The sequence below is a fragment of the Choloepus didactylus genome, chromosome Y, assembly GCF_015220235.1.
Source record: "Choloepus didactylus isolate mChoDid1 chromosome Y, mChoDid1.pri, whole genome shotgun sequence".
Classification (NCBI taxonomy): Eukaryota; Metazoa; Chordata; class Mammalia; order Pilosa; family Megalonychidae; genus Choloepus; species Choloepus didactylus.
The window spans coordinates 29333807-29353034 of NC_051335.1; the positions used below are offsets into that span (position 1 = coordinate 29333807).

General features: G+C 38.9%; 1 protein-coding gene and 1 pseudogene across 1 annotated transcript in view; both read right to left on the bottom strand.

Annotated features, from left to right (window-relative positions):
• The window catches only part of LOC119524081, a 90628-nt pseudogene extending 81746 nt beyond the window's left edge, over window positions 1–8882 (bottom strand).
• Window positions 8883–12759: 3877 nt separating this feature from the next.
• LOC119524082 overlaps window positions 12760–19228 on the bottom strand; it is a 70925-nt gene continuing 64456 nt past the window's right edge. The window contains exon 6 of the mRNA XM_037822743.1: window positions 12760–14862. The gene's annotated coding sequence lies outside the window, so the exon portion shown is untranslated. The remainder of the gene's footprint in view (window positions 14863–19228) is intronic.

Below are 19228 nucleotides of genomic sequence, written 5' to 3' on the forward strand. Positions count from 1 at the left end.
TGAAGTTCATCCACTCTAATGATCAAATCCTGGGTTGAGCTTTATATGCTCACCCATTGCATGAAATGAGGGCTTCTTTGTAAGCTACCAAAGAGACTTGTGTTCTCTTTTTTTTTATTATCTATAGGGCATCAATGTAATTTAGTAATGACCATCTAGTTTCATTTTCCTAATATTTATCATTCCCCATACATTTCAAATTCCTGAATAATTCATGAGCTAGTGCATCCCCTCCAGTGTCAGATTCTTCCAAAACACCTCTGATTAAAACTTTAAAGATTAGACAATTGCCTTATTCCAGGGGCTGCCTGTGCACAATCTTCCACCAGGAATGGGGTCCTCATTATCAACTAGGTGGTGAGTAACCCAGTCCCAAGCTCCATCTTATGGCATGTTTCTTGGACCACTGATACCATATGTCACAGGTTGGTTTCTCTGGGAGTCGAATGTTGAGAAGTTAAGAGTGCAAAAAGTTTAATAGGAAATAAAACCAGTGAAGAAACAGGGAAGAAGAAGCAGGATTGAGCATGTTATCAGACTGTGACACAGACCTGACAAGTCTCTTACAAGCCTGAGTGGACTCTCTGGAATGAAGATTGCTCAGTAGAGAAATCTTGGTGGACATGGTTATGCTCTTATACCACCACCATGTTCAGTCATTGGCCAGGGACTGCCCCAAGAGAGTATGATCTCATTTATCACTTTTCTCAGTCATTGGCTGAGGGTTTCCCCAAGAAGAGTGTGAGGGGTGATGAGATCAGAAATTAGAAGAGCAATTATGAGGCTGTTGCATTGGTCCATATAGAAAGTGGAGAGCCATAAACATAGATTGATTTCAGAGATATCAATGGGGCATAGAATCATCAGGACTTGATTGAAGGTAAGGATGAGGGAGAGAGCAGACAAGGTTGATTTCCAGGTTTTGGGACTGGGTGACTGAGTTTATGGTGGTGATTGACTCCCTGTTCTACTGTCTTTTCTGTATGGCCCAACACTTTGTGGCAACAGCAAGGTCAAGGAAAGGAATCTGAAGAATGGGCTGCTTAGAGTACTCTGAACTCTTATACGAAACACTGCGGGAGGGAGATTCCTGATTTAGTGACTACACTGACTTGACTAGTACCAGTGGAAACAACAGGCTTGCATTTCCCCAGAAGTTCTAATATACATGCTTGGATTTGTATAACTGAATACACAAACCTCACACCTGTTCTGTCCTTGTCTTCCTTTGATTCCATCTGTGTTCCACCTCAGGGTGAACAGAACCATCTCCTTGTATTAGTGTTTCAGAGCATAATTTGGGTTCCTTGGCTAGCTTGCTTGGTACCTCCACATTCCTCGCTTGGTGATAACCCTAGTTGTTTTTTTCCACATGAATGCAAACAATATTATGATTCTGGAATCCAAAATATGTCAGTAACCATACACTTACTTTTCACTACATCTTAAGCTATACAATTTGATGTTAAACTGACCTGTCTGTTTTTCCATTGTCATTGTTCTAAAGATTCTGTTTTTGGATGCAAGCATGTTTTTTTCCTGAGATTCTTTCCAATTTTAAATTTCATTAAATCTATTTTTTATAATAATATGTTTTTATTGTGGAATTTAACATATATTTGTATATATAATAGTGATAACTTTCAAAGTACAATTTAGAAAGTAGTTAGAAAGCAAATTTCAAAGAATTTTATGGGTTTCATTTCCACAATTTCAGTTATTTCCTTATTGTGAAATATAACATATATACAGAAAGGAGATAACATTCAAAGCACAGTTTAACAATTAGTTATGTAGGCAATTTCAAAGAATGTTATGGGTTACAGTTCCATGGTTTTAGTTCTTTCCTTATTGGGAAAATATAAGATATATACATGAAGATGATAACTTTCAAAGTACAACTTAATGAGTAGCTGTAGAGCAAATTTCAAAGAATGTTGTGGGTTAAAGTTCCATCATTTCATTTATTTCCTTCTAGCTATTCTAATACTCTAGCAACTAAAAAATATTTATATAAAGATTAAGTATTCATAACCTTTGTTAAATCCTATCTTGTCTGTTGCTACCCCTTCCTCTTGTTTAATCACTTTCTCAATCTTCAGGGGTGTCTAGGCAGTGACTACACTAATTTATTCATATTGAAAAGGGGTGTCAACATTATGGGGAAGAGGGTTGCATCTGGTTGTTGTTCTTAAAGAGGCTATTGCCTCTGGATTTTAGGACTCATCTGACATAGGAACACTTCTGGATTTAAGTTTCTGAGAGATAAACTTAGTGAGTGAAACTTTTATAGAGTCTCAGATAGGGATCTAGGAATTTTGGGACTATTCTTGGTTAGGGCTTGGCATACTGTGGCCATTTGGGATATCTAGATGGAGCTTGCATAAGAGTAACCTCCAGGAAAGCCTCTTGACTCTATTTGAAATCTCTTAGCCACTGTAACCTTATTTTGTTACCATTCTTGTCCCCCTTTTGATCAAGAAGGCATTCTCAATCCCTCAGTGCCAGGGCCAGGCTCATTCCTGGGAGTCATGTCCCACATTGCCAGGGACATTCACTCCTCTGGGAGTCATGTCTCACATAGTGGGGAGGATAATGAATTTATTTGCTGTGTTGGGCTTAGAGAGAGAAAGACCACAACTGAGCAACAAAAGAGGCTCTCTGAAGGTGCCTGTTAGGCATAATTATAGGAAGGCTTAGACTCCCAATTACAGCACTAAGTTTCACAAGAGCAAGCCTCAAGATTGAGGGCTTGACTTATTAAGTAGGGGTTTCCTAATATTGCATAGCATATATTCTGTCCAAGATAAACAATCAGTGTCTCACATTATCTTCACTTAGTTGTAAAATCATCACTCTTAATTTTAAACCAATATAATAATACAAAACATCTCAGAGCCCTTATCAGCTGCTAATTATATATCCCTAGTATTAGTGTAGTTCTGATAAGGTATTCTTATTAAATATAGTCTATAATATGTAATGGGTAGTTTTTCTGTATGCCACTCTGTTGGTAACTCTTTGTACCAGTGTCTTACCTTAGAAGTATATCATTCAAACACTTATTTAGATTTGTGGTGCTACTCTGTTGGTTACATGCCTTTAAAAAACCATGTTTGCCTCCAATGTGGCACTGATACTTATAATCCCATTAATGAACCATCATCACCCCTGTCCATTCCCACACCTTCAAGTTCACCCTCATTATCATGTCTTTACATATTAGGTTTTATAATTATTCACCCTTCTCTAGCTTCTGTTTATCTCTAGGTCCCCTATATTCTAAATTTTAAGACACTGAGTTCACATTGTTCAAGAGTCCATGTTAATGATAGCATACAATATCTCTCCTTTTGTGTCTGGCTTATTTCACTCAACATTATGTCTTCAAGGTTCATCCATGTTGTCATATGTTTCAGGACCTCATTCCTTCTTACTGCTGAATAGTATTCCATTGTATGTATATACCAAATTTTGTTTATCCACTCCTCTGTTGACGGACATTTGGGTTGTTTCAATCTCTTGGCAATTGTGAACAATGCTGCTATAACATTGGTGTGCAAATGTCTGTTTGTGTCACTGCTTTTAGATCTTCTGGATATATACCAAGGAGTGAAATAGCCAGATCATAAGGTAACTTGATATCTAGTTTTCTAAGGAACCATCAAACTGTCTTCCAGAGTGGCTGTACCATTATACATTCCCATCAGCAATGAATAAGTGTTCTGATTTCTCCACATCCTCTCCAGCATTTTAGTTTCCTGTTTGCTTAATGGCAGCCATTCTTATTGGTGTAAGATGATATCTCATTGTGGTTTCGATTTGCATTTCCCTAATAGCTAGGGAAGATGAACATTTTTTCGTGTGTTTTTCAGCCATTTGTATTTCCTCTTCAGAAAAATGTCTTTTCATATCTTTTGCCCATTTATAATTGGGCTGTTTGTACTACTGTCATTGAGTTGTAGGATTTCTTTATATATGCAGGCTATCAGTCTCTTATCAGATACATGGTTTCCAAATATTTTCTCTCATTGTGTTGACTGCCTCTTCATGTTTTCCTTTGAGGTACAGAAGCATTTGATTTTGAGGAGCTCCCATTTATCTATTTTTTCTTTCATTTCTTACAGTAAAATTCCCCCTGTGAAGCCATCTGTCCCTGGACTTTTATTTGTAGGCAGCGTTTTGATGACTGATTGGATCTCTTTACTTGTGATTGGTTAATTGAGGTCTTCTATTTCTTCTTGGGTCAGTCCATGCTGTTCATGTGTTTCCAGGAAATTATCCATTTACTCTAAATTGTCTAGTTTCTTGGCATACATTTGTTCATAGTGTCCTCTATAAGATAATGTAGGGAAACATCTTCAAGACCTAGTATTAAGAGGTGGCCTCTTAGACCTTATATTCAAACCATTTGACAAAATTCAGCATCCTTTCTTGATAAAAACACTTCAAAAGGTAGAAATTGAAGGAATCTTCCTCAATATGATAAAGAGCATATATGGAAAACCTGCAGCCATCATAGTACTCAATGGTGAGAGACTGAAAGTCTTCCCCCTAAGATTGGAAACAAGACAAGGATGCCTACTGTCACCACTATTATTAAACATTGTGCTAGAAATGCTAGCCAGAGCAATCTGACAAAACAAAAGAAATAAAAGGCATCCAAATTGTAAAGGAAGAAGTAAAACTGTCATTATTTGCAGAGGATATGCTTTTATATTTGGAAAATTGGCAACACAGCTACTTGAGCTAATAAACAAATTCAGCAAAGTGGTGGGATACAACATTTATGCACATAAGTTATTGCTGACAGGGCGATGCAGGAATGAGATGCGGACACAAAGCTAAGAGTTAAGGGAGCAGGGGGCCCACTCACCTCTAGGGCGAATGGACACTAATGTATCTTTGCTCCAGCTATTTATTAGAGCAGATCATGTGCATATGCTAAAGATCCTCGGGCTCAGGAGAGCCCACAAGATACCTATGTTTACAGCAGATGCATTTACATCAGGTGTGTACATCTTGTTTACATCAGGAACGTCATAGTCACAAGTTACATCAGGTGTATATCATAGTCACAAGACACATACATCAGGTGTATATCGTTATCATAGTCACAAGGCTTACATCTTTACAGGGTGGGCCTGCATGGCATTCTATGCAGGCCTGTGGCTCAGCATTCTCAGCCACCACCCTAGATATGCCTCAGGCAGCATGAAGGCTCAGTTTCCCACAATAAGTCTGTAATATTTCTACATGGAATGCTGATATGGATATACAGTTCTCTCAGCCCTATTTGTTGAAGAGACTGTTCTGTCCCAGCTCAGTGGATTTTCAGCTTTATCAAAAGCAGTCAACCATAGATCTGGGGGTCTATTTCCAAACTATCAATTCAATTACATTGATCAATATGTATGTCTTTGTGCAGTTACCATGCTGTTTTGACTACTATGGCTTTACACTAGGTTTCAAAGTCAGGAAGTGTAAGTCCTCCTACTTTGTTCCTCTTTTTTAGAATGTTTTTAGCAGTTCAAGGCCCCTTTCCCTTCCAAATAAATTTGACAATTAGCTTTTCCAAATATGCAAATTATACACTAAGAATGACTTAAATGAAGTCTCCTAGGGCTTCATACTTTCACTTTGGTCTTTACTTGTCAAATTGATAAGGATTTTTTTTAATTATAGAAGTTTTGGGTTTGCCTACATGCAAGCTTCTTGTGAGCTGCCCCCAGAGCTTTAATTGACTTGTTTAGGCTAAAGAATATTTATTAGGAAAAATTTAAATCAACTATTTTGCTACAGGATTGAAGGTCAATGAAACCATTGCAGGGATAATTTTACCAAAGCTGCTGACATGGACATCCATATGCAAAAGAATTAAGGAGGACCCCTATCTCACATTCTATAAAAAATTAGCACAAAATGGATAAAATACCTCAATATAAGAGTCAGTACCATAAAACTGGAAAAGTTTGTCAACTATTACTTTACTCTACTTCATAGCTCTCATCTTATTTGAGCTTTTCCTGGAATTTGCAAATCTCTTTTCCTTTGACTTCTTCCCCATTCTGCCAATCTCTGCCTTTTGACTGGAGAGTTTAAATCATTTACATTTTGTCACTACTGATCATGCAGAACTTTCTTCTGCCATTTTGATACTTGGTCATTGTATGTCTAATGCCTTTTTTCTTCTCAATTCTTCCCTTAATGCCTACTCTGATATTTATTAGATATTTTTGTAGTATGCCATATTGAGTCCCTTCTCATTTCTATGTGAATATATTTTCATATATGTTCCTTGTGTTTAGCATGAGGTTAAATTTTAACATCATACATATATAGTAATCATATTTGATTTGATACCAACTGTACTTCAGTAGCATACACATACACTGCTTCTATACCCCTGTAACCTCCCACCTTTTGTACATTGTATGTCCAGAACCATAGATTTATCATCTTGTTTATGCATTTCCATTTTAGCACCTATAGTAAGAAAAAATGGATTTACATACCAATAAATACAATACAATAGTATTGGCATATATAATTATCCAAATGGTTATCTATATTGGAGGTTTTAATTTCTTTATGCCAGTTTGAACCACTGTCTAGTGTCCTTTCCTTTTGGTCTGAATAACTCCCTTTAGCATTGCTTGTAGGGCAGGTCTAGTGATGAACTTCCTCAGCTTTTATCTGTGAATGTCTTAATCTCTCCATCATTTTTGAAGAAAATCTTGCCAGATATAGAATTGTTGTTTGGCAATTGTTTCCTTTCAGCACTTTTAACTATTTCAACCCACTGCCTGCATGTCTGCATGGTTTCTGTTGAGAAATCAGACTTAATCCAATCAGGACTCACTTGAACATAACTTCTCACTTTTCTCTTGCAGCTTTCAGAACTCTTCCCTTGTCGTTTGCATTTGACAGTTTGATAAGTATGTGATGGGGTATATAATCTTCAAGTGTTCCTGTTTGGTGTTCTCTGGGCTTCTTGGATGTTTTGCCAGTTTGAATGTATTATGTCCCCCAAACACCATTATCTTTGACGTAATCTTGTGTGGGCAGATTTATCAGTGTTAATTAGATTGTAGTCCTTTGAGTGTTTCCATGGAGATGCTCCCCACACAACTGTGGGTGATGACTCTGATTGGATAATTTCCATAGAGGTGTTGGCCCACCCATTGGGTAGGTCTGAATTAAATTACTGGAGCACTATATAAGATCAGACAGAAGGAGCAAGCTGCTACAGCCAAGAGGGACACTTTGAAGAAAGCACAGGAGCTACAGATGAGAGACAGTTTGAAGACGGCCATTGAAAGCAGACTCTTGCTCTGGAGAAGCTAAGAGAGGACAGATACCCCAAGTGCAACTAAGAGTGACATTTTTGAGGAACCACAGCCTAGAGAGGAACATCCTGGGAGAAAGCCACTTTGAAACCAGAACTTTGGAGCAGACACCAGCCAGATGCCTTCCCAGCTAACAGAAGTTTTCTGGACACCATTGGCCATTCTCCAGTGAAGGTACCCAACTGTTGATTCCTTACCTTGGACACTTTATGGCCTTAAGAGTGTAACTGTGTAACCAAATAACCCCCTTTTATAAAAGCCAATCCATCTCTGGTGTTTTGCATTCCAGCAGCATTAGCAAACTAGAACAGATGTGCATATTTATGTCTTTTGCTGTGTTTGGGAAGTTTTCGGTACTTATTTGTTTGAATAGCCCTTCTGTACCTTTCTCCCTTTCTTCTCCTTCTGGGTCTCCCATCATGCATATGTTTGTATACTTATGGTATCTGAGATGTCTCTTAGGCTATTTTGAATTTTATGATTCTTTTTTCTTTATGATCCTCACTCTGACTCACTTAAACTTTCTTGTCTTAGAGTTCACATATTCTTTCTTCTGCTAGCTCCAATCTGCTGTTGAAATCCTCCTAGAAATTTTTCATTTCAGTTATTTTGGTCTTCAACTCCAGTAGTTCTGTTTGGTTTCTTTTCAAAATTTCTAACTCTATGGAGATTCTCATATTGTTCTTTCATGGTTCTCTGATATCCTTTAGCTCTTTCTCTGTATTTTCCTTTATCTCTTTGAGCATATTGAAGATCATTTCTTAAAGTCTCTGTCTAGTATGTCCATAATCTTGTCTTCTTCATTGATGTGTTTGGGATTTTTATCCTCTTCCCTTGGATGGGCTATCATTTCCTGTTCTTTTGTTTGTCTTGTAATCTTTTTTGTACACTGTACATTTTAATACTTTAAAATGCTATCTCTGGAATTTATTCCCAGTAAAGTCTGTTTCTTCAGTTTGTAACCAGTTGGCAATATGATAGATTTTCTTGCGTGTCAGCAGCTAACAAACCAAGCAAATATAAGTAAAAAAACACCTTTCACTGTGTTTGTAAATAGTCTTTGTGTTAGCTGATGCTCTCCTTCTGAGTGCAGCCCTCCTATCAGAAAGGTCAGCACAAGGCAAATACGAAGTACAGAGTCCTCCCTGTCTTTTCTGGGCCTGTGTCATGTTCTGGGCTTGTGCTTACTACTTGCCTTAGGAGTTGCCCTGTTTACAGGAGTTTGAATGCCTCTCTACTTCCCAGAAAATAGACCTTCTTCCCCTCCCAGATTTTCCACTACTGAACTTAAAGCAGGTAAGCCTTTGTTCCAGGACATCTGCCTTAATTGCTTCTTATACTGTTTTCATCGCTCAAGCTGTTCTTACCTATGGCAAATTCTTGTAGTAGGGCACACTGGAGAGGAGTTCTCCAAGTCAGTCTTCCCTAGCTAGAACAAGGCCAGAGACTCACAAAGGGAGCACTGGCTGGTTCCAAACTGACCTGGGTTGTGATGAGGAAAGGGCCAGGAAGGGTAACAGGATCTTCTTCCATGGCTCCCCCAGGCTGTGCTTTCATGACTCTGCTTCTGCTCAGCCAGTGCAGCTCTCCTCTATAGCTATAAGGACCTTTAAGTCTCCTCTACCACCTTTGTCAGGGGTGGATAGGCCAAGCTCCCAGCAATCCAAGGTAGCTAATCAAAAGTATTGGTCCATGATCATCCAGCACCACACTTTCTAGATCTTGGGGAAGTGGATTTTTATGTCCCTCTCTGGCACTAGCAAGCTACAGAGGGGAAAGACCCCACTGCTGCCTGCAGTGAAAGTGAGGATGAGTAATGGTAACCACCACACAGAGGAAGCAATTTACCAGTATTTACCATAATTTATCAGCTCCTTTCTCCCTCTCTTTCCTGGATGCTGTACAGTATTCTACTGGGCTCTGGAATTTCAAAATAGTTGATTCAGATAGTTCCTCCCTGTTTAATAGTTGTTCTGGTGGAGGGACTGATTCCTGGAGCTTCCTACTCCACCATCTCCCACAATTCCCTAATTCTTTCCCTTTTAGTTCTGGAGACTAGTTTCATTAATTCTCAGTGCTACCCATCAGCCCCTCCCAAAACCTTGCCTTTCCCTCAGTACACAATGATAGGTGTGAACTTTCAAGTCCTTCGCATGCTCCCAGATTCAAGGGAGATTTCCTGATGAGTTGCTGTGGTGGTTTAGAGCTGTTATGTACCCCAGGAAAACATGTTCTCAAACTTAATTCATTCATTTGGGTATGAACCCATTGTAAATTTGACCCTCTGATGAAGTTACTTCAGTTAAGATGTGGCCAGAATTCAATCAGGATGGTCTTAATCTTATTACTGCAATCCTTTATAAGTGAGATGAAATTCAGACAGAGAAAAAAACATGGGGAGCAAGATGCTGAAGATCAACAGAACTGGAAGAGGAGAGAGAAGCTAGGAGTGGTTGCCATGTGCATTATCATGTGACAGAGGAGCCCAGGACCAAGGGTCACCAGCAGACAGCATCAGAAAGCTAGCCTTCAGGAAGAAAGCATTGCCTTGAGATACCTTGATTTGGATTTTTTCCTTTTAGCCTAAAAACTGTGAGCTAATAAATTCCATTTAAACCAACCCATTGCATGGTAATGGCTTGAGCAGCCAAGGAAACTAAAACAGATGCTAAGTTCCATGTCTTCCCACAACTGAATACAGATGTATTGCTACTGAACTTCATGTTTTCCAAGAAATCTGTTATTAGGTTGTCACCCAGAAAGCCCAGTCCAACAAGATGAGGAAAGGAGGGGTGGGCTATGGCCCAGAGTAGCTGAAAAACTGACTCAGATTTCAAAAGTAACTTGCCCACTGATAATAGGGTTTGGTGGTACTTGTGTTTAAACTGGTTTCTGACCCTTATGAAGACAACATGTTTAGATATCTTCTGCTTCATTGAGTCTTGACTGTGAGGAAAAATGGTTTGGCTTTTACTGTCGTAATTTGTTCTCCTTCTCATCTATGTGCCTTCCCCCAAAGTCAGGAAGGTGATTTGAAGGATCATTGCTTCCATGATCCTGCTAAGGTTTCCTTAAAGTCATTTACCCTTCTTGTTTGAAGATTGTTTTATTGACAGAGTGCAATCAGATTTGAGTCTTAACAGGGCAAGAAAACCAACACAGAGGTGAAGAGTCATTCTCCTTATGCACAAAGGGGAATGAGTCGTTTGAAGCTCAAAGCCTTTTTCCATACTTGATTGGCAAGCCTGGCCCTATGTGTAAGCAAAATATATAGCTACCTATAGTTCACTTTGAGAGAAGCTAAAAGTACTTCCATTTGTTTCTCCTTCCTCCAGGGAGAGAGAGAAAAAAAATACCACCAAAACCAAGATAGATCTCCACCATCATGTGCCACAGCATCTGAGACTAGCTTCTCTTTTGGGGCAAGAAATTGAAGCTCCTGCAAGAATAGAAATCTGTTGTTTGGGAAATGATTTCATCAGACCCCAAGGAAACCAGCACTCTAGTCTAGTCACTGAATATGCTTCCCAGAGAATCAGTTCTCTTCTGGTGGAACTGCTATGGGTGTCCTAAACAAATGAAAGGAATGCAGTTGAAGAGTTATAAAGTTGAGTGGTTCACCAGTTAATTGGCCTTTCAGAGGACAGAAGAAATGGTAGTAATATGCTGACACCTATAGGCCAAGTGATGGCAGTATGATTCTACCGGCCAATATTTCAGAATCTTCTGAAGGTCTTCCTTTACCACCTCTACATTTCTTCCTCTTCAAGATCTTGTGTTCCTGGCTTCCTAGCTCCCTAACCCCAGATATCTTTTTTCCTTTATCTCTCTGGCATTTCAACTACACTATCTTTCTTTTCTGATTCAGTTGCATATTATCCCCTTTTCTTCCTCCCTATCACCTTCTTATTTTTTCTATACTGGCTGTGCCAGTTTGAATGTATTATGTCCCCAAAATGCTATTATCTTTGATGTAATCTTGTGTGGGCAGACCTATCAGTGTTGATTAGATTGGAATTCTTTGAGTGTTTCCATGGAGAAGTGCTCTACCCATCTTAGGTGATAACTCTGACAAGATAATTTCCATGGAGGTGTGGCCCCGTCCATTCAGGGTGGGCCTTGATCAGTGGAGCAATATAAATGAGCTGATGGGCAGAGGGAACTCAGTGCAGCTGTGAGTGATGTTTTGAAGAGGCCCTATAGCCTAGAGGGACACGTTGAAGAAAGCACAAGAGCTGAAGATGAGAGAGAGTTTGAAGACGGTCGTTGAAAGCAGACTCTTGCTCTGGAGAAGCTAAGAGAGGACAAATATCCCAAGTGCAACTAAGAGTGACATTTTTGAGCAACTGCAGCCTAGAGAGGAATGTCCTGGGAGCAAGCCATTTTGAAACCAGAACTTTGGAGCAGCCACCAGCCACGTGCCTTCCCAGCTAACAGAGGTTTTCTGGACACCATTGGCCATCCTCAGTGAAAGTACCCAATTGCTGATGTGTTACCTTGGACGCTTTATGGCCTTAAGACTATAACTATGTAACCAAATAAACCCCCTTTTCTAAAAGCCAATTCATTTCTGGTGTTTTGCATTCTGGCAGTATTAGCAAACTTGAACAGTGGCCATAATATAAAAGTGGTCTATATTTAAGCACTTTACTTATTGAATAAAGTTGTATTACATGTCCAGAATCTACAAATCAGATTAGTTCACTAACCTTTCATTTATCTGTCAGAAACATTCTAAAATCAGCATAGCCCCAAATTTATTATTTCTCTCCCCACTCTAGATGAGTGGCCCTTGGTAGAATAAAGGTTTTTCACTGGAACATTAAATATTAGTCATTAATGTAGCAGCACAAAACTTAACCAAATAACTAAAAGTACTAAGACATATACTTTGTGGTGACATGGGAAAGTAACTGAAAGTGTTTTTGAAAATAACACTCTTGAGTTTGGATACCTCCTTGGGAGGTCAGATCTGGAGATAGGAGGATTGGAGACCTCTGGAGAGAGATTCTCAAAGGGTGGAGGAAACAAGGAATGGGGATTAAGGGTCGTAATGTCAAACTTTCCCTGCTTCACATATGAACTGAAGTCCGTCCTGCCTCTTGTTCTTTCTCACCATTGGTTGACGTGGCACACTTAATCTAAGATCTTGTTGGTTACAATTCCCTTTAAGTTGAGGCAACTGTGGTTGTAGTTGAGGTGAAAAGTGATGTAATTCTTTCCAAAAGTCACCAGAAAGGTGATAGTGACATCATTGGCAAAGCTTCTGGTGGGAACTAAATCAGTGAATAATAACTTCTTGGTACCTGCATCCAAGTAAATTCTAAACTACTAGTCAAAGCACAGAAACAAAATTCTTTCTTTACAATTTTATTTACAAAATGTATTAAAACTTTGTACAATACCCCATGGCAATGAGGCTCCGTAATTTATGCCCACACATGCAATTTATGCTTTTACAGCCATTAGTTCGCTTGGCAATTTTTCTGTTTACTGAAGTACAGCTTTAACAACAAAAAGGAAAGAATTGGAAAAAAAATCCTCAAGTGACTACCACCAAACTCCCATAGCTTGAAGTTAGTAGCAGAAATTTGAAGCAATCAACGTTTTTTAAAACATGCAAGTTTTTAAAAAATAACAAACCAATTTACCCTCCTTTTCATCCCAGTGAAGTTTCCGCTCTGAAAAACAGATTTGAGTCAATAAACATATATTTCTCTTTATCCAGTGCCTATGAAAACGTTTGTGTGTAGGTTGGCTGGTTTGCTTTATACAACTTCATATTCTCACAGCATTAGCTTCCTGCACTGGGAACATTATGGCATTCAGAAATTGGAAATCACAGTTTCATTAAAAAACAAAGCAAAACACAATAGCTTCGTTTTTTGTTCAATGCTATTTAAAATTTAACAGGTGAATTATATGCTTATGACACAATTTTTGGAAAGTTTATGTTACATTTTTTGGGGAAATGTTTTGTTCTTCCTTTCTCTTCTGAAGACAAGAGCAAACATGCAGCAAGTCAACTAAGCATCTAAGGGTCACACCTGGGAAATGAATGAGAGTTCCTGGTTCTTACAGTCTGGAAAATTCCCAATGCACATCACTGATGAGAACAAACTACTGAACTACAGAAAGCATACATTGTTATAGAAGAGGTAATTAGTGAGCGGAGACTATTTCCTCTGACTGTTCTGATGATGCCAACAGCAGGTACACAATTAGTTACTTGGTAGCTCCTGGATCAGTAGAGTGATCTTCTGAGAGTCATTAGACACTGCTCTGAACAAGGACCTGGGAGTGATGCTGAAGTCCTCAGTTTAGCAGAGTTTAAGAATGCATTTTAGTCTTTGCAAACTAGAAAAGGTCACATGCAGTCTGACGGAGAGCCACAGGCATTAGCAGGCAACAGCTGGTAGGACAGACCTATCAAGAGTAAAGTCATATTGAGAACTGTGGTCTGAGCCCACTGGCCTGCCGTGCAATGTGGTCCTGTCTCCATGGAGTACACTTGAAAGGCATACTTAGCAGAGAAGCAGAGCTAAACACAGTGTTGTCTGAGAAAGATATTCTAAACACATCTGGGAGTATAGGCAGAATTTCCCTCACCTCAATGCTAAATACTCAACTATATTGACTTAAAATACACAGTGAAGCAAGGAAAACAGATCTGTAAGCTGAAAGTCCTGGCTTCTTGGTAAGTCTCGGGCTCCATTTTAGGAAAGCACCGAGAGGTATGCCTGATAGTGCCCAGTCCCTTGAATTTCTTAAGGTCTGTCAATCACTTCACCAAGTGGGAAATTGTCAAAACATTTTCACAAAGCCATTTCAAGAATACAAAGAAGTCACAATTTAGTCCCTTTTCTGAAGTGTTTGAATTTTCTTAAGTGTTACATTTACGTTCTAAGGATATACACATTTCATTGATGCTGAAAGGAAAGAGAGTGCACAGAACATCACTGCCAACAGGAAATACCAAAAACATTTGGTCAGCAGATCCTAGAAGAAATGCCAGTCTGTCTTCCCAAACATTGGGAGTCAGAGATTTTTTTTTAATCAAGAGGAATTGTTTTAGCTAAGATGAGCATATTTGCTGAATTGGAATTTTAAATTTGTGTGTGTGTGTATGCGTGTGTGTGTGTATTCAAGAACATGGTGTTTGTGTACTGTGAAGTGGTATCAAAGAATGGCTTTTGCTGAATTTATTTTTAAAATAAGATTTATTTTCGCATACTGGAATCTTGCATGTCCATTTTTTTGTTGGTTTTTGTTTTAATTTTTTCAAGCAAAGCAAAAAGATTTCAATGATAGTTTGCATTGTTGTGAGTCTCAGAGTGTTCCATAAGGCACTGAAGGAAAAAAAAAATCAGTTTTTCCTATTGAAAGGTCATTGCACCATCAGCAATATTCGTGTCATGCCCGACACCAAGGACAGTGAAATCTGGCTCAGGATCCTTGAAGCAGCCTCGTTTTCGGTTATTCCTCTCATCAAATGCCTCCAGTGGGAAGGGATCTGTGAAGGTAACGGGAAATTTAAATTTAAATTGAATTTAAATTGAAGGGGCTTTCTATTGGGAATTGGGAAGTTTCTTATGGCTCAGTTTATCATGAAAAACAAGCATGGCTGTTTCCTCAAATTGGTATTTCTGGGGCTGCATCCTGCTTGTTGGGCTCTAGGCAACAACTCTGGATAATTTCTTTAACTCAGTGTAAATGCTTTGCAATAGGTTAAATTAAGTCCACTTTGCTATATGCACTGTGCTAAGGAACATACAGGCATTTCATGAAGTCAAACTCAAGACTTTAATCGCTTAGGATATAGGTATATTAGAAAGTCTTAGTGGCATTTAAATACAGATATCCAGGACAACTACACCACAGAGTATATTCTAATGGCAGAACCTGAGATAAAGCACTGTTTACCCAGAACAGAACTTGCTGGATTGAAATCCATTTTGACTGTGAGAAGAATATTTGCTGCTTGTTGCCAGAAAGGTGACATCTTGCTCCTCCTAATATCTACAACCTTAGTTACTAAAGTTTGAAAATAGCACAAGGACTTTAAGGAGACAGCATATTCCAACAAGAGGCCAGAAGAGTGATACCCATGATGGGGCTTGGCACCTGTTGGGGTCTGACTTTATGGGCTTCAGTTGGTGCCCTCCTTTTGCAGGCATTAGCTAGTGCAGGGGATTCACTTGCCCCTGACTCTGAAAACTGAAGGTCACTTTCTTATCTCCTCTTCAAGCCCACACCCTTCCATCCTTTCCCTCTACACTGATAGGACATTTCTTTTTCTCCTGAATTAACACTGAATTTTATCCCCAAAGGATGACATACTCATTATCTATCACTGGAATAAGTGTCTGCAAGAAGAATGTTAAAGATGAAACTTAAGGCCAAAAGTCCAAAGGAGGGCAGAATAAGACTAACATGCAAGTGGGTAAACTTTTTCCTTGGACTCCTTAGAATCCTGAGTCATATCTATATCTGAAACTTGGAGAAATTTTTATATCTGTGTAGAAAGATCAAAGCCACCCCTCCCCTTCCCCTTGACCATGGAATGCCACCAACTAGCTGCTTTGAGAAATTTGGGAAAGCCTCCTAACCTCTCAGTGCCTCCATTTCCTGATTTTAAATGGGGATAATAATGAAGTGTTATCACTGAGGTTAAAGTCCTTTGGACAGAAAGTACATTAACTCTTCAGTTATCCAGAATGGTTTTTCCACTTAACATTATGTTATCTTAGATAAACTATTTTAAGCAGGAAAACTTTCCTAGCAAGAATGCCTTATGCATAGGCTGCAGAAGGAAAATTAATCATTTTGAAAATCAGTCACCTGAACAAAGTTTATATTCCTAGGAAGACTAAATGGAGCAGACTTAGAGAAAAAATAGACATCATTTTTTTTTCATTTTTATTGAGATTGTTCAGATACCATACAATTATCCAAAGATCTAAAGTGTACAATCACTTGCCCCTGGGTACCCTCATACAGCTGTGCATCCATCACACTTAATTTTTGTTCAATTTTTAGAAACTTTTCATTACTCCAGACAAGAAATGAAGTGAACGAGAAAAAAAGAAAAAATGGAAAGGAAACTCTAATCCTCCCCTATCCCTAACCAACCCCCCTCAATTGTTGACTCCTAGCACTGATATAGTACATTTGTTACTGTTTCTGAAAAAATGTTGAAATACTACTAACTGTAGTATATAGTTTGTAATAGGTATATAGTTCTTCCCTATATGCCCCTCTATTATTAACTTCTAATTGTATTGTCATACATTTGTTCTGGTTCATGGAAGTGATTTCTAGTATTTGTACAGTTGATCAAGGACATTGCCCACCATAGGATTCAGTTTTATACATTCCCATCTTTTGACCTCCAACTTTCCTTCTGGTAACATATATGACTCTGAGCTTTCCCTTTCCACCTCATTCACACACCATTCAGCATTGTTATTCTCACATCTTGCTACTGACACCTCTGCTCATTTCCAAACACTTAAGTTCATCCTAGTTGAACATTCTGCACATACTAAGCAACCACTCCCCATTCTTAAGCCTCGTCCTATATCTTGGTACCTTATATTTCATGTCTATGAGTTTACATGTTATAATTAATTCCTATCAGTGAGACCCTGCAATATTTGTCCTTATGTGTCTGGCTTATTTCACTCAGTATATTGCCCTTGAGGTTTTGACATCAACCCATTTTTTTTAAAGATGGTTTTGTTCACACCCCATACATTCCATCCTAAGAAAACAATTGATGATTCTCTGTATGGTCACATATTTATGTGTTCACCACCTTCACCACTCTCTATATAAGGGCATCTACATTTCTTCCACAAGATGTTAGGGAGAGTCAAAGAAGGTAGAGAGGCAAAAGGTAGAGGAAAAAGAAATGATAGCTAGGAAGCAGCAAAAGGAAAAATAACCTTAAATTAAAGTAGAATAAAGAATCAGACAATACCACCAATGTCAAGTGTCTAACATGCCTCCCCTATCCCCCTCCTCTTATCTGCATTTACCTTGGTATATCACCTTTGTTACATTAAAGGAAGCATGATACAATGATTCTATCAGTTACAGTCTCTAGTTTATGCTGATTGCATCCCTCCCCCAATGCCTCCCCATTTTCAACACCTTGCAAGGTTGACATTTGCTTGCTCTTCCTCGTAAAAGAACATATTTGTACATTTTATCACAATTGTTGAATACTCTATAGTTCACAAAATTACATAGTCCCAGTCTTTATCTTTCCTCCTTTTTTGTGGTGTCTCACATGCTCCTCACCTTCCTCTCTCATCCATACTCATAGTTATCTTTGTTCAGTGTACTTACATTGTTGTGCTACCATCTCCCAAAATTGTGTTCCAAACCACACACTCCTGTCTTCTATCACCCTGTAGTGCTCCCTTTAGTATTTCCTGTAGGGCAGGTGTCTTGTTCACAAAGTCTCTCATTGTCTGTTTGTCAGAAAATATTTTGAGCTCTCCCTCATATTTGAAGGACAGCTTTGCTGGATACAGGATTCTTGGTTGGTGGTTTTTCTCTTTCAGTATCTTAAATATATCACACCACTTCCTTCTTGCCTCCATGGTTTCTGCTGAGAGATCCGCACATAGTCTTATTAAGCTTCCTTTGTATGTAATGGATTGCTTTTCTCTTGCTGCTTTCAGGATTCTCTCTTTGTCTTTGACATTTGGTAATCTGATTATTAAGTGTCTTGGCGTAGGTCTATTCATATCTCTTCTGTTTGGAGTACGCTGTGCTTCTTAGACCTGTAATTTTATGTCTTTCATAAGAGATGGGAAATTTTCATTAATTATTTCCTCTATTATTGCTTCTGCCCCCTTCCCCTTCTCTTCTCTTTCTGGGACACCAATGATACGTACATTATTGTACTTTGTTTCATCCTTGAGTTCCCGGAGACGTTGCTCATATTTTTTCATTCTTTTCTACATCTGCTCCTTTGCGTGTAGGCTTTCGGGTGTTTTGTTCTCCAGTTCCTGAGTGTTTTCTTCTGCCTCTTGAGATCTGCTGTTGTATATTTCCATTGTGAATAGACATCTTTTTAACCTAACTTCAGACATCTTGAGATTTTGAAAATGAGAGGGATTTCAAAAATATTATTGAGGAAACAAAAGAAGTTGGAAGTAGTTTTGAACAATGAGAAAATTGGAAAGAATTTCTTAAAACGATTAGCAGAGCCAACCCTAGAGAGCAGTGAATCTTGAGTTCTTGGTGGTTGGTGACCTGCCAAGGCATGCTTGGGGGCCACACTGCCAGTGGTTAGTCGGTAACCCAGGGAGGCAGCAGGTAGTCAAGAGGCTGTTTGCTCCCTAAACAAGACCTGAGGCTGAGTCATGTTCCCATGAGTTCAATAATTCTGACCCTTCTATTACCAAGAGAAAAGGAGAGACAACAACCTCCTATTTCAAGGATGCTCTTTTGTTAACTAGATTTTCAGCTGATTATATTATCTGGAAGGGATTTGTTACAGAGTCACTTTTCATTAAGAATTACTGGTACTTTAAACCTCCAAAGCTGACCCTGATAATTAGCAATAAAAGTGAAATCTCAGGGTGCCTTTTGATGTCTGTGCCCCTGAATAGACGCTGGCCAAGTCAGAGAACTGGAAGCCTAAGAACTAGGTAACAAATCAGAAGTCACTAGGAGATATTCCAGAACTTTTTGGGAAATAAAAGGTGAATGGGTGAAGACCTCACACTTCACTTAAGCAACATTCTCCTAACATCACATCACCAAACTGGATGAGGACAGCAGAGGGGTTTCTATTTCCTACTCAGCCTGCTTTGTGCCTTTCAATTGACATGTTTAAGGTCTTTATGGTGTCTTCCAATGCT